The following is a 24,194-nucleotide window of genomic DNA, read 5'->3' as shown; positions in this document are numbered from 1 at the left end:
ATTTGTCAGGTGTTAGGAGTTTGATTTATGTAACATTAAAGAGTATGTCTTTACCTTTCTCACTTAAAAATGACTGTTCCCTTACTCTTGGTAATTTTAAGTGGAAACAATGCTACACACAAAAATAATCACTAACTGCTAGGGCTCTTATTTGTCACTAGTCCTTTTGGAATGAGTCTCATAGCGTGAAGGAAATGTTCCAATTCCTTCATCATAAAAATTTTTTTCAAACATGAGTTTATTTTCAAACAAGAGAGGTTGAATTATATATTGTTCTATTGATCTTTTTAATTAAGTCACTTCCTAATGAAAATCATCAGTAAATCAAAATTGATTTGACCACCAATGAAAGACTTTTTCGATTTTAGAAAGTAACCACTGAATATTTCTCATATTAGGTACACATTAGGGTAAAGAAAGTCCAGTGATATACTAGGCTGAACAGAAAGCTCTCATAGTTCATTCCATATAAATAAATATTTTGCTTAGTGTCTAGAACATTTTATGCCATGAAGGTGTATTAGGAATTCTGGCCTTTTTATTGGAATAGAAAAATTAAGAGGACCACATGAATGTGTCACAATAATCATTTGCAGAGATGAGAAAATGATTTTTTTTTTTGGATCTCACTATCATCCTTTCTTTGCCAAGCTAACTTCTTGACACATTTCATACTAAAAGAAATCCATGTGTGATTTATGCTACCCTGAGTTACTAGAACACTATCAATTTCCACTGGTGACTGTTGAAAGAAATAGTAAATGGGTGTTGTCATTAAGACTGTTTCTATTTCCATGTGAACAATATATTAAAGAAATTCCCTTGTTCTATTTCACTCACATATGAACCAGTGAAACAGAAGTTTTCGGTAGCTTCCAATTTCTAAAGCTTCTCTAAGGTCATTTTGAAATGGATGAGTTAGGAAACATCTATGATAGATAGTCTAAGGGGACATAACCTAACTATTCACTAGTAACAGCTTGAGAGCTATGAAAATTGAGCAATTACCTGAGGAAATGTTTTGTGGAGCCATGAACTTTGTCCCTTGTTGTCTCCATGGAGACAAACAGAAAAATGAATCATGTGTACTAGCTAAATAAAAGTTGATAAATATTATGGACAGAAAAGGGCAACCATGATAAAATATATCAAAAAATTTTTCTAACCTTTTACCTATAAGATTGGTAATTATCTACTTCATAGTCAGAAAAATTGAGGCCCACATCAGGTCTTTTTGATATATGTAGAATCAGATGGCAAACTAAAAAAATAAATATTTTGAATTTACTGTGGTGACCTGTTTATTGGTTTTACCACTCTGATTACTAGGGATAAATATATCAATTATGTTTATAAAATGTTTAAAAATTATTTTCCACAAGATGTGTTTTTTACCACTGTATTCATCCCCATCACGTGTGTGTACGGCATCCTCTTCTTCCATCTTAAAAGTTGTTCCGCATCACAATGTGGAGACCCCAGCTTTAGAAGGAATGCATTTGGAAGGAGATAGCAGCTCACCTATTCACCAAAGCAGGTGGCAAGGTATTCAGACAGATTTTTCTCTGATTTCTATTCTCGGGATTACTAAATTAAGAAAACATGAGCAGGTGTCCACAAAAAAAAAAAAAAAAAAAAAATGCTGAGTTTCTACTAAAGGGAATGGAAACAAAAAGTGGTTTATTACATTTCTTATGAAATTCACTATCTCATTATCATTTGATCAATTAACTTTCAAAAGCTGGGAAGCAAGTATTTAGCAAGTGTTGAAAGTGTGTGTCACTTTACAAACTGAGGTGGCTAATCTGAAGCAAGTATTTATGCACATGCATCAGCATTAGCGATTTCTTCAGTTTTATCACTTTATGTGGTATTTTGTTTTCTCAGACCCTGCCAAGATAACATGAACAAATACTTTATAATTATTCAAAATATAGAATATATCTGTTCTCTTTTCTTAAAAAAAGTTATATATAACAAGTATCAAATATTGACTGTCATTTCATTTTTCCTCTTCACTCCTCTTCTCCATCCTACACTGAGCTGAGCAAGGCAATGCAACTTACTTTTTCTTCTAGCAGGAGTTGTGGATACATAATTAGAAGTCATTCTTCCATTGTACTGGCAGTCATGGAATTCAAATTCAAAGATTCAGTTCAAGTCAAAAAATATTAGAAAAGTAAGCCATCATGAACATTTTCTTAAAAAATATGTTTAGTATAGCATGATATAAATGATAAAACTTTCAAGGACCATTATTGTAATTGTGTTCTAAAAATTACAGTAAAAAACAAAAGATTAGTTATTAGATAAAATTTGTCTCTAGTGAGACATCACTATTTCATTAGAAAACCCTCTTTAAAATAAGTGGTTCATTCTGAACGGGGGAAAAAATAACACTTGGAATTTTTTTAATTGTAACTGATTTGATGAGCTAGATTCAGTGTAATTGTTACTAGATTTAAGATATTCTAAAAGGCATTTTAAGACAGAGATTGTTAAGGGAAAAAATGATCCCAACTGTCTACTCAATGATTCTGTACTAAGGAAGTGCTTTGAGTGTTTGGAAGTCTACAAAAGAAGGCCCTAGAAGGAGTAAAAGCCAAAATGTCCATTTCAAAATTTTGCTTAAGATACTAGAATTAAAATTTATAATACTAAATAAAAACCATTACCTTTAACACAGTTTTCAAAATGCTGTTGAAGCATATTCCTGTGGTCATATTTTTTTCACGAAGAAGTATTTTTATTTACATACACAATGAGCATTCTTAGATGTCTTATACTAGTGATTTCACAAAGCATGTTAAAAGCCATGTATGTGAAAAACACATTCTTTCACTGAAATAACATTTACTTAAGTAGTGAATGTTTATTGTGCTTACAAACATCTTTTAACTTGTGGCATTACATAGTATATTTCTTGTCCCATGATGAGGTATACACATTTTTTTTTCACTGTAGTTAACACAGATGTGACATTAGTTTCAGTTGCCATTTGTGACAACATGGGTGGACCTAGAAGGTATTATGCTAAATGAAATAAATCAGACAGGGAAAGACAAATCATATGATTTCATTTATACACGGAACCTAAAAAACAAATGAATAAACAAAGTAAAAGCAGAAACAGACCCATAAATATAGAGAACTTTATGGATGCCAGAGGGGAGAGGATTGGGGGAATGGGAAGAATGGGTGAAGGGGAGTGGAAGATACAGGTTTCCAGCTACAGAATAAGTCACGAGGATAAAAAGGTACAGCACAGGGGATATAGTCAATGGAATTGTTACAGCAGTGTATGGTGATTATATATATATAATATATATATATCATATATATATATTATATTATATAAGTGTATGAAATAAATAAAGATGAATACAGTGGTAAAAAATACATCTTGTGATTATATATATATATATATAAGCTGTCCAGTTTTTCCAACATCATTTATTGAAGAGACTACCTTTTCTCTATTACATATACATATACATATGCTTCACAACATAGTGGTTCAACAAGTTTATATGTTTACAACATAGTGATTCAACAAATTTATATGTTATGCTATGCTTATCACAAGTATAGTTACCATCTGTCACCGTACACTGCTGTAACAATTCCATTGACTATATCCCCTGTGCTGTACCTTTTTATCCTCGTGACTTATTCTGTAGCTGGAAACCTGTATCTTCCACTCCCCTTCACCCATTCTTCCCATTCCCCCAATCCTCTCCCCTCTGGCATCCATGAAGTTCTCTATATTTATGGGTCTGTTTCTGCTTTTACTTTGTTTATTCATTTGTTTTTTAGGTTCCGTGTATAAATGAAATCATATGATTTGTCTTCCCCTGTCTGATTTATTTCATTTAGCATAATACCTTCTAGGTCCACCCATGTTGTCACAAATGGCAAGATCTCCTTCTTTCTTATGGCTGAGTAATATTTCATTTATACACACACACCTTTTTTATCCATTCATCTTGTTGGATATTTGGGTTGCTTCCATATCTTGCCTATTGTAAATAGTTCTGCAATAAACATAAGGGTGCATGTAACTTTTTGAATTAGTTTTCATTTTCTTTGGGTAAATACCCTGTAGTGGAATTACTAGATCTTATGGTATTTCTATTTTTAATTTTTTGAGCAATCTCCATACTGTTTTCCATAGCAGCTCACCAATTTATATTCCCATTAACAGTGCATAAGGGCTCCTCTTGTTCTCTATATCCTGGCCAACACTTGTTATTTCTTGTGTTTTTGGCTTTAGCTATTCTGACAGGTCTAAGATGATATCCCATTGTAGTTCTGATTTGCATTTCCCTGATGATTAGTGATGCTGAGCATCTTTTCACGTATGTTGGACATCTGTACATCGTCTTTGGAAAAACAACTATTCATGTGTTCTGCCCATTTTAAAAATCAGATTGTTGTTTTGTTGTTGTGTAAGTTCTTTATATATTTTGGATATTAACCCCTTATCAGTTATATGATTTGCAAATATTTATTTCCATTCAGTAGGTTGCCTTTCCATTTTGTTGTTGGTTTCCTTCACTGTGCAAAAGCTTTTTATTTTAGTATAGTCCCGATAGTTTATTTTTGCTTTTGTTGCCTTGCCCCAGTAGACATATCAAGAAAACTGTTGCTATGGCTGATGTCAATGAGATTACTGCCTGTATTCTACTAGGAGTTTTATGGTTTCATGTCTCACATTTAGGTCTTTAATCCATTTGAGGGATTTTTTTTGGGTGTGTGTATGTGTGTGTGTATGGTGTAAGAAAATGATTGAGTTTCATTCTTTTGCATGTAGCTGTCCAGTTTTCCCAACATCATTTATTGAAGAGACTACCTTTTCTCTATTGTATCTTCTTGCTTTTTTTGCCATAGATTAAATGACCATGTGAACATGGGTTTATTTCTGGGCTCTTTATTTTGTTCATTGATCTATGTATCTACTTTTTGTGCCAGTACCATACAGTTTTGATTACTATGGCTTTGTAGTATATCTTGAAATCTGGTACTGTGATACCACCAGCTTTGTTCTTTCCCAAGATTTCTTTGGCTATTCAGGGTCTTTTGTGGTTCCACACAAATCTTAGTATTTGTTCTAGTTCTGTGAAGAATGCTATTTGTATTTTGATAGGGATTGCATTGAATCTGTAGATTGCTTTGGGTAGTATAGACTTTTTGACAATATTATTACTTCCGATCTATGAGCATGAATATCTTTCCATTTGTGTTGTCTTCGATTTCTTTCATCAATCTTTCATAGTTTTCAGAGTAAGTTCTTTTACTCCATTGTTAAATTTATTCCTAGATATTTTGTTCTTCTTCGAGCAGTTGTAAATAGGATTGTTTTAATTTTTCCTTCATCTAATTGTTATTAGTGTATAGAAACACACCCAATTTCTGTGTATGAATTTTGTATCCTGCAACTTTATTCACTTATTACTTCTAATAGATTTTTGGTAAAGTCTTTAGGGTTTTCTATGTATAGTAGGTCATCTGCAAATAGTGACAGTTTTATTCCTTCCTTACCAATTTATATGTCTTTTATATCTTTTCCTTGTCTGATTACTGTGGCTAGGTCATGCAGAACCATGCTGAATAAAAGTGATAAGAATGGACATCTTTGTCTTGTTCCAGATTTTAGAGGAAATGTTTTCAGTATTTCACCATTGAGTATAATGTAAGCTGTGGGTTTTTCATTTATTGCTTTATTATGTTATGTTCCCTCTAAACCCACTTTGTTGAATTTTTTTTTTCATCAATGGGTGTTGAATTTTGTCATATGTTTTATTCTGCATCTATTGAGATGATCATATGCTTTTTATCTTTTGTTGATGTGTATATCATGTTGATTGATTTACAAATATTGAACCAGCTTTGCATCCTGTGAATAAAATCTTGCTTCATTGTAGTAATGATCCTTTTAATGTATTGTCGACTGTGGTTTAATATTTGTGGATTTTTACATCTGTGTTCATCAGGGATCTTGGTCTGTAGTTTTCCCTTTTTTGTAGTGTCTTTATCTGGTTTTGGTATCAGGGTAATAATGGCCTCATAGAATGTATTTGGAAGCTTCCTTCCTCTTCTATTTTTTGTTTTTGGAATAGTTAGAGGAGAATAGGTATTAGCTTTTCTTTAAACGTTTGGTAGAATTCACCTATGAATCCATCTGGTTTTGAACTTTTGTTTGTTGGCAGGTTTTTGATTACCAATCAATTTTGTTACTAATAATCGGTCTGTTCAGATTTTCTATTTCTTTCTGATTCAGTTTTAGAAGGTTGTATGTTTCTAGAAACTTATCCATTTATTCTATGTTGTCCAATTTTGGCATATAATTTTTTGTCGTACCCTCTTAGGTTCCTTTGTATTTCTGTGGTGGTGCTTGTTACTTCTCTTTTGGGTCCTTTGTCTTTTTATCTTGATTTAGTCTGGCTAAAGGTTCATCAATTTTATTTATCTTTCCAAAGAACCACCTTTTGGCTGGTTCAGTTGGTAGAGCATGAAACTCTTGATCTTGAGGCCATGAGTTTGAGTCCCATGTTGGGTGTAGAGTTCACTGAAAAAAAAAATCTCTTTGTTTCATTGATCAAATTATACATGAATAATTTAAGGCATTTCTCATTCTTTGAAGCTAAAAAAAAAAAAAAAGTGACGATAAGAAGAGCTATAGAAAGATTTGGAATTGTGAGCTCATGGAGTTGAGCACCCCAAGCCTTACACATGCAGTGGTCTCTGCCAAGCCCAAGAACGGTGAAGGTCTGGAATATGTCCTCTGGGGAATAGATTTTAGGATTCCAGAGGTAGGGCCATTCTGGAAGATTGGGCCCAGGGTAATGCTGTGAAGTGGCTTGCTAAAATAAAGTGTATATTAATAGTAATGATATCAAGGAAGTATAATAATTAAGTTGGTGGAATTAAACTGCCTAAAATAGTTATTAAACTTGTCTCTATTAATAAAAGAATAGTTTATAAAGGTCTTTGATTGTATAACTTGTAGGTAAAGTCCCTGTAAGCCTTTAAGATTTTTATTTTGCTTTGTTTTATTACTACAAAATTTAAGGAAAAAAAATTTTTCAAATAATTTTACTTTAAGCTTGGGAAATAATTCTTAATTTACAAAACATAATAACATTTTCTTATTTGCATTTAACACAATGTTTCTATCTCTGAATTTAACATAAATCATTAATGTTTTAATAGGTATAAATACCACTTACTTATCAATTACTGAGTACCACACACTGTATTAAACATCTTGCAAATAATTCTCACATTATGTACCAATAAATCTTCATATAAAACCTTAAGATATTAATAATAATAATTATTATTCCCATTGAAAATTAAATGTTGGAGTTTGGAGAGCTTAAGAAATTTACCCATGTCATGTAGATGCTGATTGTTGGAGCCATGACCCAAACTCAGACCTATCACTTCAGAATGTAAACACTGTACCATTTGATATGCTGGTTAGAACAGTTCTGCTAAGAACAGACCCTCAGGATGCTTCTTTAGGAAGAGTTTCATGGGGAAAGCAATATCATATTCGTTAGAGGATACTGTCAAGATTAATTACTTTAAGAAATTAGCAGAGATTATATACACACTTGAGTTCTTCAGAGGAATTTGAATAGAGAATTTTTTTATATGAATGAATATGCAGTAGAAAATTTACCATATTGAAATGATATAAAGTAATAATCATCATAAAAAAGAAAGTGTGTAATGTAGTAAGTAGTCTCACATAATATTCACAGTAAAACATTGCCTGAAATCAGAATTTTTTATCATGAATACCATTCCAGCTCGCTAATTCCTGGAGAAAAACAGAATATCTTGGAAGCTTTCAGGGAAAGGAGGAAGAGGGAAATATCCGAGGCTATCATACTGACAGTGATAATACAAGTTAAATATAATTTGAGGACTGCCGAAGATATGATGTGTTCTAATAATTTTACCATTAATTTCACATTTGATGATATTTGTATTGGTTTAAAAGTCTTATTTCATCATTTTGAAGTATAATCTTGAAAAAAAAAAGCTAAATACTTTGTTTTAAAATTCCAGGAATTTATGTCAGCATAACCATATCTTGTATTATTCTGTTAAAATAAGTATGCCAAAACTTGGCCCAACATATCTCAAAATATTTTTCCTTCATGTTAAACCTTTTTATAGCCAGAGTGTGGAGAAAATTGCAGAGAAATATGTACAAATCCCTATTCTACCTATTTTCAGTGTTTACAGTGACAGACTCTGTCAATCACAAGACATAAATAACAGAATCCAGAAATGCTCCTGGACTCCCTTTGCAAGGAGTAAAACTTGCTATTAAATGAAATTAGATTCTCTCTAAATCTTAGCCAAGCCTTTATTTCACTTATGAGAAATAAACTGGCTAAAGCAGAAACATTTATGCTAACAAAACTGGGTTACAGTGTCAGCCTATTGACATTCAGTCTCCCCCGTAGTCATGGTTGTTGCCATATAGTGGTGTTCTGCTAATTAATTTTCTTGTTAGGTCAAAAGGGAGCACTTAGGGAAGAGCTGTAGTAGTTTGCTCCATTCTACCCTGGCCAGATAAATCAGTGATCATGGATTATTTTTAAACCCTTTACCATTCATTTTAGAAGTAATTCCATACTCAAAAGGATTTTATATTTCTTTCTATTGTTAGAATTTTTCATTAATAATAAGCCAAAACTCGAAATTATATTTAACCCACTCTTGCAAAAACAACAAAACAAAAACCTGCCGTACTTTGGTTTTGCCTTGGTCTTATCTTTGGGCTAAAAAGAATTCTAAGGAAACTACAATTCTCTTCTTGCCCAGAGATGAAGGCAGATGGTATCGAGTACATTTGGTTCTTCAAAAACAGTTTTCTATAGCATTAGCAGTAAATCTACCATTTGCAATCTATTGTCTATTTAAATCTATTTAATTTACATTTAACAAGACACCTCTTATTCTTGTGAGTTAATTAAAGAGTTAGTGACTATTAAAAAGGGTACTAATTGAAATGCAATAAATAACTGAGTTGGTGTGTAATTAACCAAATTTACATAAGTAATAAACACAGTATTGCAGGCTTCCAGAATGGAGTTGAACTAATGCTGATAGTCTAATCTCATATAAGAGCAAATATCTAGTCATTTAATTAGCATAAAACAAAGTAGCTGTGGCAAATTAATTGTATATAATTTTTTAAGTACTGCCAAAGAATAATGTAACTATGCTTTATGTGGTCTTTTAACATTATGGTGATCCCTATTACATTTCCAGTGTGTCTTTTCAGGAAGAGGACAAATTCAAATAGGGGGCAAAGGATCATTCTCACCTTCATAGGACCTGTCATTCTCTATAGCCATTACAATTAGTTACTTTTTGCAACCCTAGTTTACCCTTCATATGCCCCTCAACACTCTGTCTCCTATGTATCATGATCCTCAATTTAAGAAATGTTTCTGTAGAACTTTCACAGAACAATCTAACTTATTCAGGAAATCTATGTCCCTCACAACTCCCTAATTTATGATGGGCTTATACATTTAAGATACGATTTAATAGAAAATACATTGTTCATAAGTCTTTTTTTTTTTTTAAAGATTTTATTTATTTATTTGACAGAGAGAGACACAGTGAGAGAGGGAACACAAGCAGGGGGAGTGGGAGACGGAGAAGCAGGCTCTCCACTGTGCAGGGAGCCCAATGCGGGGCTCGATCCCAGGACCCCGGGATCATGACCTGAGCCGAAGGCAGGCGCTTAACGACTGAGCCACCCAGGCGCCCCTGTTCATAAGTCTTAACAGACTTTTGAAAATAATCCCTTTTTTCTCCAATGTGTGTGAATCTGCCTATGGAACACATTAACGCATCATGAATTGAGGCCTAAAAGCTCCATTCTGTGTGTTATTTTGGTGATGTAGCGTTTCTTGTTCAAGTAAATGGCCACCATATATTCTAAAGTGAGGACAGATGGAAAAGGGATAGAAGCCAATAGTAAACCGAAGTACTTTAGTATTTAATGTGTGGTCTAGAAAAATATTTTCTGCTGTGATACTTGTTAAGTATGTTCATAGTTTTCTTTCTTTTTGCTAAATTATAAGTCTCCAATAAGCAGGCTAAACAGAATCTCTGAAAGTGTTGCATTTACAATGTAATTTTTTAGTATTTTGTGACCCATATGCACATTTTTTCCACTTAAGTTCTTCACGACTATTTTCATTTGTTTAAAGGAAAAAGTAAGAATTTTCCTTTTAAGAAAACTTGCATTATAATCCTTATAGTGATATAAGACCATGTGATAATTAATAGATCATTTGGGTCAAAGTCACAAAGATTTCTATGATTTAATTCTAAGGCTGTTGCTTTTGTGGTCTAGTTATTCAGTCTTTACTCTCATTAAAATTAAAAACAGACAAACAAAAACAGTGGGTTAAAAACCAGACAAAAAATAACCTCTAAGAGTAAGATGGATTAGAAAAATAGAAACAAATACAATTATATTCTTATTAAGTAAATATTAATAGCATAGCCACCAAATATATCGGTGGTTTCAAAAGTCAAAGTAATTCATTAGAAGGGGGCCAACTATTTCCAAAAAATTTATAGTCTTTAAAGAAATACTTAAGAAATAACAGCATTACATACTGAAAACACGTTTTTTAAGTATGGCTTAAACTTTCCGAAAGGTTTCTGCTACTATCATTAAAATTATAAATTAACTAGCCATTGTGTTCACCTGACATGTAATAATATAATGCAGAGAAGCATTACCTTCATTCTAAATATATTTAAGTTTTTATAAATAATAAAAGACAAAACATGTATTTAATAGCAACCATGGTTTTTAGAGCTTTCTGCTAAATATGAGAATAATTTGATCATTTTTCTGAATTATTTTCCCTTCTTGTTTGGTTTCTCACCAGCATTTTCTATGGGGACATTTCTTGCTATGGCTAATCACTTATTTTGCAAACAACCCTTTTTTAAAATTATAAAGATTGATTATACAGTTGGACAGTACAAACATACATAAATTTAAATGTCTGTGGAAAAACTGTTTTTCACCATGTTGACTAATCAAGTTGACAGATTTGAATGTATGTGTGTGTGTATGTGTGTGTGTTTGTGTGTATAGATATGTCATTGACCCTGTCAGTAATTGGGATGGACTCCATGAAATTGAAGGCTATTTGCTCATAATCCGTAAACCATACATTCAAGCTATTCTAATTCTTCTCATTTCTTTTCCTTGTTTGGAAGCTTGCATACACTAAGCTAGGGACTCTCAAGCTATGCTATTGCTGCATATGGATATTCTGTTATCAAATTTACACAAGGAGCATTTTCCAAATTCATGGAGAAGAAAATAAGAAAGAGCATTTTCTAAATTAAGTGCAATTTCTTAACCCTTTGTCATCTGCTATGAGAGCTTGCAATTACATAATGAATGAGAGTAACAAATGCTAACAAAAACTGAAGGCATGTTTAGAACTATAGAGCGTTTTGTTAAACAAAGAGTGATTTCCTTTTGCTGTTCCGTAATAATATAGGCACTTTCTGCTGGTAAAAAAAATGATTTTTATTCTGAATTATAAAATCCAATGTCAGTATTTCCTAGTGTTCAGCAAAGAATGCTTTGACTTCCAGATATTCAACCACATGAACACTGAGAATTTCTGCGCTAAGGTTTTAATTTGATACTTCCTCAGTCTCTTCATTTGACTCACATTTTCTCCCCTGCAGAATACTGATTTACATTCTTGCTGTTATGGATTGCAGTGAAGTAATTCTAACTATTGTCTCTATGGCTAGCCTTAATTTAACTGTTCTGCCCAAGGAAAAACATGTAAGCATTTCTCCTCACACTCATTTCTCCAGTAAGAAAAACTGTTTGAAAATCACTGCCCCCGCCTCCTCCCCCACCGTCTGCTCCTATTTTCCTCTTCCAACACAGAAGGCATCTTAGATTAGATTCTCTGGGAACAGACTCTGAGGTGCAGATTTACATGCAGAAAGTTTACGGGGGATACTCCCAGGAATAACATCTGTGAGGAGGGAGGGAAGGAGGCAGGACTGTAGGGAAAGAAGGGAAGTGCAGTGTGGTTGGGATAATGACCTCAGCATATCCCACAAGGAACTCTGGAGTTGGAGTGACCATCAGAAATGTCCCAAATTGAGGCATGAGCTTGGGGTGTTTTACTCTCACTTCTGACAGGTCATTGGATGAGTGCTATTTCAAGGGAGGCATATGACCTTGGGTGAGGCAGCTCCCTTTGACCTTCCAGGGTATTCCTGGCAGTGCCAGCAGAAATGCCTTGGGCCCAAAGGCAGGTTGTAGGGGTGATGAACCAAAGCATACAACTGACTCTACTGATGAGAGTTAAGTCTGGAAAATTTGCTGGTTTTTCATTTAACTAATTGCCATGACATAGCTTTCTATGTAAAGACAGTGCCATTTTGTTTTTAACCATTAAAATCTTTTAAGACAAATAGTGTAAGGTATTTAATAAATTAGTTTCAGTTATTTGTATGTTAGTATACAGATAGGGATAGATACAAATGTGGATATGGTCTTAGGAAATAAATACTGGCATTTTAAAAGCAATTCTCAAATTCAGGTGATAGCCAATACCCAAATAATGTTGCATCTTGTGCAGAATAGGTGAATTTTTTTTTTAATTTTAAGTGTTTTATTCTCCAATATTATCTAGATAAACTAACTATTATAAATGCATTTTCTTACACTTCTCTGACCTGAAGCATAAGGAATATAAAATCTAAGACAAGAAAATATCAAATATTATTTATTTCTCAATACTAATTATACTGAACTATAATATATGTTGATAACAGGAATCATTATTTTCTACTTAAGAAATATTTAATTGGAATCAAAATTGGGGAAAGCTACTTGAGTATTATAACAGAATACATAAACCATAAATTTATTCTTAGAAATTTTATAAACTCTGTTATGAGAATTAAAATTTTATTATAATTTTCAATCAAAATTATTTTTGATTACACTCTGGTTAGATAAAATCTATCAGTACTTGTGTCTATTTTGACATCTATTGTTTTTAGTGAGGAAATCTTATGATATGACTATACATTTTATAGCATAACTTTGATTTGTACCGTATTATTCTTCTCTTCCTGTACTCTGATAGCTAAGTGAGATTTCTACCTCAATATAATTATAGCAGATTCAATCACTTGTGATAAAATAAATCTGCTATGCGTTTTGCTGAAGTGAGTATAAAACTGGAATATCCATTTATGATTCTTACATTTATTCACTCAAAAATATTTATTATTCACCTACTATGCACATCACATTTGGCCTAAACATGGAACTTTGAAAGTCTGTGGAAGAATTATGTATCTCAGAAAGGTCAGTAGAATTGATGATTAATATATTCACTTTATTGAAGATCCAAATTAGCTATTTCTAATATCTAGAACACATAGAAGTTAATAAATTGAATTACATATATTTAAATAAGTAGTGTCAAATAATTTCTATTATTTAGGCATCTATTGTGTCATGTGTTTGGTTTGTAAAAAAATCATCTACATTTGATGAGGAGCAAAGCATTGTCTTAATTTCTGGTGGCATCTCATTCATACTCTTGTTTTAGGCAAAAGTTACTATAGAAAGATAAACAATTCCAGAAAAATGGTAGTACATTTGCAGTTTAAAATTTTGCTAAAGGTCAAAACTATTGAAGCCTCAGACTGTTCACTATAGTGGCAAGTTGAAGTTGGAACAGTTACATAATTTTTTTAGTCATGTGGAGCAGTAATAGTCATTTACTGCTTGAATCGTGAAGTGTAACTTCTGGTAGTAACAGTCCTACTGAGTCACATCTTATAATTGGAAAAGTCAGACTCCTATGTCAGAAACACATTTGTATGTTACATTTACAATGTGTTGGCACTGGCACTTGTAGAATTTAGGAAAGTTTATGCTCTTGTACAATTTATATAGGTAATGGGTTTATTCATCCTCTTTTCTTTTCTTTTCTTTTTTTTTTAAGATTTATTTAAGCGTGTGTGAGAGAGAGAGAGAGAGAGAACACCCAAGCCAGGGTAGGAGCAGAGGGAGAGGGAGAAAGAGATAACCCTTAAGCAGATTCCCAGCTGAGTGTAGAGCCCAACATGGGGCTTGATCTCACCACCCGGAGATCATGACCTGAGCCAAAACCAAGAGTCAGACGCTCAACTGACTGAGCCACCCAGGCACTCCCCCCCTTTTTTCTTTTTATATGTAACATTAATTTAGGTGATACCCTACATTTAAGTGTATTTTTAATTATATAGTAGTCATTATTACTATTAGCTTTAAGGAAAGAAAAAGCAGACAATATATGTTTAAAAAATCAGATCATAATAGGTTAAATTTCACATTTTGGAAGATATTATGAGCTTTCACCTGCCACAAATGTCATCTACAAGTGCTCTGTTTAACACAAGTGTATTCTGCAGTGCGAAAATTTGCACATTCCTGAGTTATGCATGAGTCTCCTATGAAATACTGAGACAACCCGTCTCTTCTTTCAGAAAAGGCTGCAACCAGTTTATTCTCCTTGTCACCACTGGGTCTGGAATAGTAAATGGAAGTTAATTCTTTTTAATGGACTATTACCATAGAATAATTGATAGAAATTTCAATGAATAAAAAGAACCATTGGCTAAGAAAATATCATGGCTAGGGAAATATTAATTATATTATTCTAAATATTATGCTTTATCAAAAGCATATTCATAAACAAGTAGACAAATTAAAAGCTGTTAATAAAAATTACCTATAGATATGCTTCACGAATTTACTTTAGTTAAAAGTGTCATATCTGAGTAAGGGCCAGGTCACTTAGAGAACCCTGAATCCAAACTCAACTTAGGGTTCTATACTCATGAGCAACTCCTGAAATAGAGTACTTATTTTTAACTGGTAATTACACCACACACACACACACACACACACACACACACACACACACATAAAATGGGGATAAGGATTCTAGTGAAATAGAACTCTTCTGTACAGGACCTCATATTATATAATTAAAATATGCTGTGTCATCATTCTGAATGTACTTGTAGTCCAGGCTCTTTTAGGTAAAATATTGGTCAAGGTATTTCACATCTGAGTGTTTGAGCCCAGCTGAAAAGAATAATTACAAAGTAATGTCCAGGTGAAGTAGAATCATGTCCTGAGTTTTGCTTTGCTTAATGTATTTAAAATTACTCTGAGTTGGACTTGCCCAAACTTTAACCATAAAAAGCTGAAAAACACCGTAATTTACAAAAATTATATGATGCCTGTATTTGACTAACTGTATATTAATGGTAGGTTTGGTTTCGAAATATTTTTAGCATGTTTCCCTTGTACAAGATTTAGATGCTTTGCAGAGACATAATAAAAGATGACAGGTTAATTAAATATTGGAGATGTGCCCAAACACAGATACCTCCTCATCACAGGGTTCAGCAGGTGCTTCCATCTCAAGTGTTATATCTCAGTTGTAGGTAAGTTCACAAACTAATTAGGATCATGCTGGATGATTGGTTATTAACTTGAATAATTTGGTATTCAGTGTTTAGGAATATTAGCATGAGATAACACTGGAGGAGCATGCAAATATTTATTAATAAAGTTTGTATTAACTCACACAAGCACTATGTTGGTTTCTTTCAAAATTTCACTTAAAATGAGTAGAAGTAGCACATGGGGAAACAAAGATACCAAAATCTATCTCACAAGAAGCAACCCAAGGTAAATCTAAGAGATCACAATTTCTTAAACTTGTGATGATGCGGTTCAAGAGTTGGTATGTTGCATAGTTAGCTTTGTTTGAATATCATTAGTTCCTTGGTCATTTTTTTTTTGATAGACTGAATAATCTGAGTTATAATCATGCTTATACTGGAGTCTCAGAATTCTAGGAACTTCCTCGAATTTCCTAGTCAGATTATCTGTTTATATTTTCTTTTTCATCTCTTTATACATGCCCAACTTTCCCTAGACTAAGATCTCTTTGAGGACCATTATCTTTCATGTTTGTCACTCTAGAATCAGAATAATTATAAAAGAAACTCATTAAATATTTAAGGTAAATTAATAACAGATTACAATGTTAGTTATAGATTGCTTACTTCAATTTATAATTTTTGTATTATTGTAATTTAGAATTAATAACAGATTATATGAATTGAATTTTAGTAGGCAAATTTTATGTGTTGAGCTCAATTGCCAAACACATCTTTATTCTTTACACAGAATCTCTCATATATCCTATATTTCTATGGCTTTTCAGTGAGTCACACATACAAATACATACTATAAACACTGATTACATTTTTATAACATTTTTCTTTATTCTGAAGGGCAATTAAGTCTCATTTCTGTGAACCCAACCCATGCCATATTAATAAATCTATATTAATAGAGCACTTTAAAAGAATCATAAAAAGAAAGAGTAAATCACACAAAAAGTCATTTATATTTACCACTTAGAATCTCTCCACTCAAAGGCATGCATATTTTATAAGGAAATTGTAACTGCACCAGATATTAGAAAATTAGACTCTGCTTGACCATGTGTTACCAGACAAATGTACCAGTTCTGGGTCCCCAAATGGTGAAATACCTTCAAGCCAATCTGAAAGAAATAATAACAATTTGGAATAATGTGTGCTTAGTTTCCATTTTACACCTCTGAGTGCACTATTAATTTTGTGGTTAAAGGGCTATTACAGAAAAGAACAGAATGAAGTAATATTCAGCAGGTGCTAGGCAATATGTGCACATGATAAGCACCAGGGAGCCACCTGGGTTTGTCTAACTCCAGCCAAATCAATCTTTTATCCAACAGTAAAAGATGTTTCAGACATAGAGGGAAAGAACACAGTATTGCACATTATTCCTAAGGCTATGGTATACTTCTAGTGCAGATTAACTCTTTGGGATCTCGATGTCTGTCTTTCTCTCTCTCTCTTTCTCCATTTGTCTTTGTGTGCGTGTGCGTGCGTGCGTGTGTGTGTGTATGAAAGTATCTGTATATGTATACAGATATATCTATATCTATATAGATGTAGATAACTCTATATTTCTATATGCCTTCTTCAAAAGTTGAAATGTCCTAAAAAGAACTAGCTAGGCTGGATACACGATAGAGCCTTTTGTTTCTTTAGTATTTCAAGAAGGAAAATGTATATTGTTCCCCAAGCAATAGCAATCAGTAAGCATTTATAGCATGCTTATTAATATTGTTGAACATTATTAATGGTGGCTAAATCTGTGTAAATGGTGTCAGATTATATAATTAATTTATTCAACAAAGAATCAGAGTTTAAGCAGTGTCCAAGAGAGTTGCTACTGTGTGGTACATGAGATTCAGCTAATTGTGTATCAGCTTCCTCTCATTTATAAAATAGAAACAATAATAGTTTCACTTAATATGGTTATTTAGGAAGATATAACAAGCTGATACAAAGAAAGTTCTTGGAAGAATGTCTACTACCACTTAGTAAGCACTGAGTATATGGTAGATTATAGATAACATGCTAATTTTTTATTTTGATTAAAAAGATAAAAACTCTGGTTAAATCTTCTTATACCAAATGCCTGTCCAAACTTCTTAGTTTATTAGATACTACTTTGGGGGAAAGACAGGTATTTATCAGGGGTTAAAATATTTTTTCCCTGAAATAATATTACTTCGATAGACATGGATCTTTATCTTTGTGAAGGCACTCTTTGCAGTAGGAAAGATGAGCAGGATAGCTTTTAAGATTATGGCTTTGCCATTCAAACTTTCTTTTTTTGTCTTTTCTATTGTCAGTAGCTTTTTTATTCCTCAGGGGGTAGAAGAGGTGGCACACATCTTTGACATCACCTCACAGATGATGATGCCTTTTATAAACTAGAGCATCTCTGAGAAATGGTTGAATATCAATGTACAGTTTGCCTAACTTGTGGAAGGTATGAGAAAATGTAATAAAAGGGATACAAATGTTATTTCCAGTTTCCCCGTGGGTATTAAAGCCGAGCAATTGAATGCTTTCAACCTTGGTAAGAAGTAAGAGACTTGAGATGTAATCAATTTTATGATTTTAGTGACATCCTTAAATTTTCTGGGCCATTGTGTTATTATGTTAACAGTGAAGATGCTGGTTTAGTAAGGTACTGTTTAGCACTAAAATGTTGCTGTTTTAGTATACTTTCTGTAACTTAAAAAAAAAAAAAAAATTTCTCCTTTTACAGTTTACTCCAGTAGATGTGGAGTGGCAATCACTACTATCATTTTCGTCTTTGAGTAGATAACACTTACATAAAATTTTAAAAGAAAACATGAAATATTCTAAATATTTCATAATCATGTTAATTATAAAATATTTTAAACTACTTAAAGGAAGTTGCAGATGCAAACATTTCTGTTACTGTTCAACTGTAGGATGGAAATGCTTAATTCTTTGGAATATCAGTATCAGTTTTCTGAGTTCATTATAACTAAATACTTTTTTTTAATGAAAAGTGTCAATAAAAATCCCAGGTGTAAATGGTGTTGTTGAAGAGTGTGGATCAGATAATGTACCAATGTTTTGTTTCCTACTTCATTAGATCTCTGCCTCCAAAGAAAGTTATAAATTATTAATTATAGATGTTTTCTGAATATGTGCAGTCCCATTCTTCATTGCACAAACTAAGTTGAAGAAAGTAAATTGAAATGTATTGAAAAATTAAGAAAACTTTATTAGAGGAAGAAGAAGACTTTTTTTCTTAGTCTAAAAAGTTTATTTAGAGAATATGCATGAATTTAGTTTTTAAACCAAATTTATTACATAATGTGCTAAAGCAGTGAACATGCTTTAAACCATGTTCGTCTTTCTTTAGGCAGAAAATAAAGAAGTCTCATTTACAATTTAATTCTAATCTATTTGACCTGACAAGTTAAATGTGAGAATGTAAATAGAAAACCTGAAGGGAAGAGGAAAAATCTCTTTGAAAACAGGCTATTTTGTGTGTGTGTGTGTGTGCTACTCTGTTAACATGTCAAGAGAAGGGTCTGAGAGAACTCAGGGTTAGAATGATTTATGGTGATTCATTCATTTTAATTATCCTTTTAAAGTTTTGAATAAACACTACTCAAACTCTCTTGGTTTCTCTCTTTTTGGTTAATGGGCCTTTTGTAAGAACATTGCATTGTAATTAAGTGATCAAATTCAGGCTGCTACAATAGAAAAAGCTATAAACTGCTTTTAGATTTCAGGAAGTACAAAATCATCTCATTTCCTCTGACACCATAACTTTTATTATTTGATTCATGCTTCTTCAACCTTTCTACCTAGTTTGTAAAACAGACCTTAGGTAATACTGGCGAAATAAAATGTATAGAAAGCTGAAGACACTAGAAACAAAGATAAGATTATTTCTGGGTTGATCATGAGAATCAACTGAGATTCCAGAAGAAAGACATTTGGTCATGGAGAAGAAGACAATAAAGAAGAACTCAAAAATATTGCTCATTTATTTCAGCACTATAGAAGTTTTCAAATCCAGTCTTATTGCTTAGGAATGAACATCTGAACCACAAATAAAGGTCATTTATTTTTAGAAGTTATCCAGGATTAGATATAATGATGCCTTTATGTGCTTCAAAGTAACTTATTCCCCCAAGCAATCATGATAAATAGAAAAGCCCACCATCATCTGAAACTTTTAACTCTTCTATTGAGTTTCCCAAGTGTGTCCTCATTTTCCCCAAAGTTAGATTAAAAACAATGGTATAAAAACATTTCTGTGTCTTACACTATTCTAGTTTCTCTTAGGTATAAACAATAAATTTCCCCAGTGCCTCTCACATTTCCAGATCTTATTCCAAAAGAGTGCACAAACTAATTAAGAAAAATGCATTTATTAAAAAAACTGGGCATTTTTTTGTTATCTCAGGAACACAGTACTTTGCAAAAATTAGAGGCTTGCTTAGACCTGCATTAAAGGCTTTGCCAATAGTAGCATCATACACCTTGTTACTTCCAACTGCTTTTATTTGGATATATATATTTTAAAAAAAATGATTCCTGCAAAGTTTAAAAGTCTATAAAAGGAAAGGGACCCTTTATAAGCCGTAGAAATTCTATTTCTGTAATTGCAAGGGTTAAATGAAAGATCTTTTACAAAGATAGACTCCAAGTCTAGGAAGGTAACACTAATTCAACCACCACTAATCCAAAGTGGGGAAGAGCAGAGAAAAGCCTTCAAAGACAGAATAAAATCCCTCGGGGGAAAAAGAAACCACTGAGATTGAACGATGGGCAGAACTGCATTCCATGAAACCTGAAGATATCTGTGGCATTTCTAAATGAAAAAAACATTTCTTAGCTTTCTTACTAGACCAATAAGCAGTAGTCTAAATAATAGAGGTATTTGCGAGGCTAAGTCATTTGCAGTTCCTTACTGACATGTGTGTGTAAGTCTGTTCTTCAGAAAAATCAGAAGATGAAAAATTAAAATCTCATTTTAACCATCTATTTTATTTACAGATACTGTGCATTGAAAGGTGCAAACCTCAAGGGATGTGTATGTGGGATATGTTAGGACAAAGAGGTCTTAAACTCCGCAATATGACTGACAACAAGGCAGGTGATTTAAAAAGGAGGAAAAATTCTAAGTTACAAGCATGATTAGGGAGAGACTAGGATTGCATTAATTTACACGTCTTTCTGTGTTTCTCCTTGCCCATGCTGGCTCTAACATGCTGTGCCCAGATAAGGACTAATTTTTCTCACCCCTCCTTACATATAGGTGAGACCATTTGAATATTTCTCTTTTAATGAAATTTGAACTGAAAGAATATATGACGCTTTGGAGCCAATGGTTTTAATTATTTTTGAGACTTTTTTTTTTTTTTAATCTCATTTTAAACTCAGCTATGTTGGTGTTGGGAATCCCAGGTGGGTATCCTATAGTAAAATTGAGAAGGGCTGCTTACATGAGTACATGAGCATTATGCCACTGGGAAAATTATTTCTCAAGTCACTGCAATAATGTGGCCACTGATAATGATTTCCATGTAGCAAAGCTCCAGTATGAAGATCTGCGGCTCGATCTGATATAAGTTCTGAATTTCAGGGCTTGTGACAACTTTATTTCTCACTTTAATTAATAAAATTGCAATCTGTTTTTTTTCCCTTCAGTCTCCACTCTTTAGTTAGCATAAGACAGTCCCTGAGGGACTGATTATCCCTGAAAATGGAAAGAAGGGCATCCCAGAGCTTTTAAGGCAGAGGGCCAGATGCAGCCAGCCTTCCCTTTGATCATTTTATTATAATTTACATCTTCATTCTAATGATTTCTAAGATGAGGATATAAATGTATTTGTTTCCAAATAATCCATTTTTAGAACACTAGTTGAACAATCTTTGCCTTTCTTATAAAATGTTAATGTTTCATTTTAAATCAAATATTGTTATATTGAGTACATACTGATCAGAAGGAAATTTGTCATACTGGTACATAGAAATTTGTGACATCACTAAATACATATGTTGAATGTTATTAACTTTTTTAATGTATGTGTGGAATTCTGCATCTGCTTTTATATTATTTGATGTCTCATGTAGTACATTCCCATATTTGGGAGAGGTCATGGTGAATGTGGTAGGCAGAATAATAAGCCCCTAAAAATGTCCAAACACAGTCCCTGGGATGTGTACATTGTTATCTTATATGGCAAAGAGTCAAAGGGTCTTTGATGTCAATAGGGATATGTATTTTGAGATAAGAAATTATCCTGGATTATCCAGTTGATCAAATCTAATCACATGAGTCCTTAAAATTAAGAACCTTTCTTGCCTGAGCTTAGAGACAGATGTGACAATGAAGAATGGTCCAAGAATTGAAATGGTGCTGGCTTTGCAGATGAGGGAAGGAGAGCACAACCTAAAGGACGTGCAGACCTCTGGAAGCTGGAAAAGGCACAGAAACTGATTATCCCCTAGAGCAATCAGGGCAGAACACAGCCCTAGTGACACACTGAAATCTGTGTGGGACTTCTGACCTACAGAAATGTAAAATAACAAATTTGTGTTGTTCAAGCTGCTAAATTTGTGGTAATGTGTTATGATGGCAGTAGAAAACCAACACAGTAAACAATTCACATCAATTATAAGAAGGGGATACCTGTGAAGGCATCTTATAGTCATGAAGATGAAGGACAAGAATGAAATAGAAGGAGAACTCGCAGAGAACCAACTGCACAAACAACATATCATGGAGTTCATTATAGGGGTTCTCCTGCTTACTATTGACCTTTAAAGGAGCAGCATCATATGTATACAAAGGACACTCCTTAACAGGACAAAGATTTTATAATCTCAACTTTGGGAAATGAATTAAGATGAAGGGTCTTGTTTGATAAAAGAAGATGCACTGAACATGAAAATATTTAAAGCAGCATGCCAGCCTGTTTTTTCTCTCAGTGGTATTCTTAGCAACAGTGACAGTAGACTAAGTGTCCATGTTTCCAATTAAAAGAAACTTGGAAGTTCTCACTCACTGCAGCCAGCTGGCACTCCACGTTCTCCCGCTGCTTGTTCTCTGCATCCACTGCTTCCACCTCCACAATGCAAGAAGAAATCGCTGTGCTCGTCATCGGTAATGGGTCTGGCATGTGCAAGTGAGGCTCTGCTAGAGATGATGTTCCTTGAGCCATGTTCCTGTCCATTGTTGGGCAACCCTGAAACCAGGGTGTTATGGTGTGTATGGGCCAGAAGGACTCCTACGAGGGTGATGAGGCCCAGAGCAAGCGGGGCATCCTGACCCTCAAGGACCCCATTGAACACAACATTGTCATCAACTGGGATGACATGCAGAAGATACGGACACCACACCTTCTACAACGAGCTATGCATGACCCCTGAAGAGCACCCGTCCTTCTGACCGAGGCCCCCCTGAACCCCAAGGCCAACTGTGAGAAGATGACTCAGATCATGTCCAAGACCTTCAGCACCCCAGCCATGTATGTGGCCATCCAGGCTGTGCTGTCCCTGTATGCTCTGGCCACACCACCGGTATTGTCATGGACTCTGGGGATGGGGTCACCTACACTGTGCCCATCTATGAGGGGTACACCCTGCCCCACGCCATCCTGTGTCTGGACCTGGCTGATCACCTCATGAAGATCCTCACGGAGTGTGGCTATAACTTCATCAACACCGTCCCCCTACCACCCCTGAACAGGAAATCATGAGTGATATCAAGGAGAAGTTCTGCTACGTTGCCCTGGATTTCAAGCAGGAGATGGCCACCACAGTGTCCTTATCCTCCCTGGAGAAGAGTTATGAGCTGCCTGATGGGCAGGTGACCACCATTGACAACGAGCAGTTCTGTCCTAAGGTGCTCTTCCAGGTTTCCTTCCTGGGTATGGAATCGTGTGGTATCCATGAGACCACCTTCAACTCCATCATGAAGTGTGAAGTTGATATCCAGAAGGACTTCTATGCTAACACAGTGAGCATGTACCCTGGCATCACCGACAGGATGCAGAAGATCATAGCTCTGGCATCCAGCACGATGAAGATCAAGATTATTGCTCCTCCTGAACGCGAGTACTCCATGTGGATTGGGGGCTCCATCCTAGCCTCATTATTCACCTTCCAGCAGATGTGGATCAGCAAGCAGGAGTATGATGGACTGGGCTCCTCCATCCCCACCACAAATGCTTCTAAATGGACTATGAGCAGATGTGTAGCATTTTCTCCATGAGTGAATTCCAAAGTATAAATTTGCCCTGGCAAATGTATACACCTCATGGTAGCCTCATGAAACTGGAATAAAAGAAAAGAAATGAAAATGAAAAGAAATTTGTCTTTGAAGCTTGTATTTGATATCAGCACTGGATTGTAGAACTTGTTGCTGATCTTGAACTTGTATCCAAGTTAACTGTTCCCTTGGTATATGTTTAATATCCTGTATATATCTTTGATTTAAACCCTTAGTACATGCTGCTAGGTCACTTTGTGGCTGAGGTTGAGACCATGTTTATGGAAGAGAAATTCATTGGTTTGAGAATCTGCGGGACCATGAGTTTCTTGATCTTTACAGGCTATTAATGTGTAAGAGCTGCCTATTCCAGGATTTCTCTAGAGACTGGCAAGAGTCCTGAATGAGT

General features: G+C 34.0%; 1 pseudogene; it reads left to right on the top strand.

Annotated features, from left to right (window-relative positions):
• Positions 1-22,647: 22,647 nt before the first annotated feature.
• Positions 22,648-23,751, top strand: LOC116630008 (annotated as a pseudogene).
• The last annotated feature ends 443 nt before the right edge of the window (positions 23,752-24,194 follow it).

The sequence above is a fragment of the Phoca vitulina genome, unplaced genomic scaffold (genome assembly GCF_004348235.1).
Source record: "Phoca vitulina isolate PV1807 unplaced genomic scaffold, GSC_HSeal_1.0 scaffold3, whole genome shotgun sequence".
NCBI classification, from domain to species: Eukaryota; Metazoa; Chordata; class Mammalia; order Carnivora; family Phocidae; genus Phoca; species Phoca vitulina.
The sequence above is the reverse complement of the archived record's forward strand: the minus strand, read 5'-3'. Positions and strand labels throughout refer to the sequence as shown.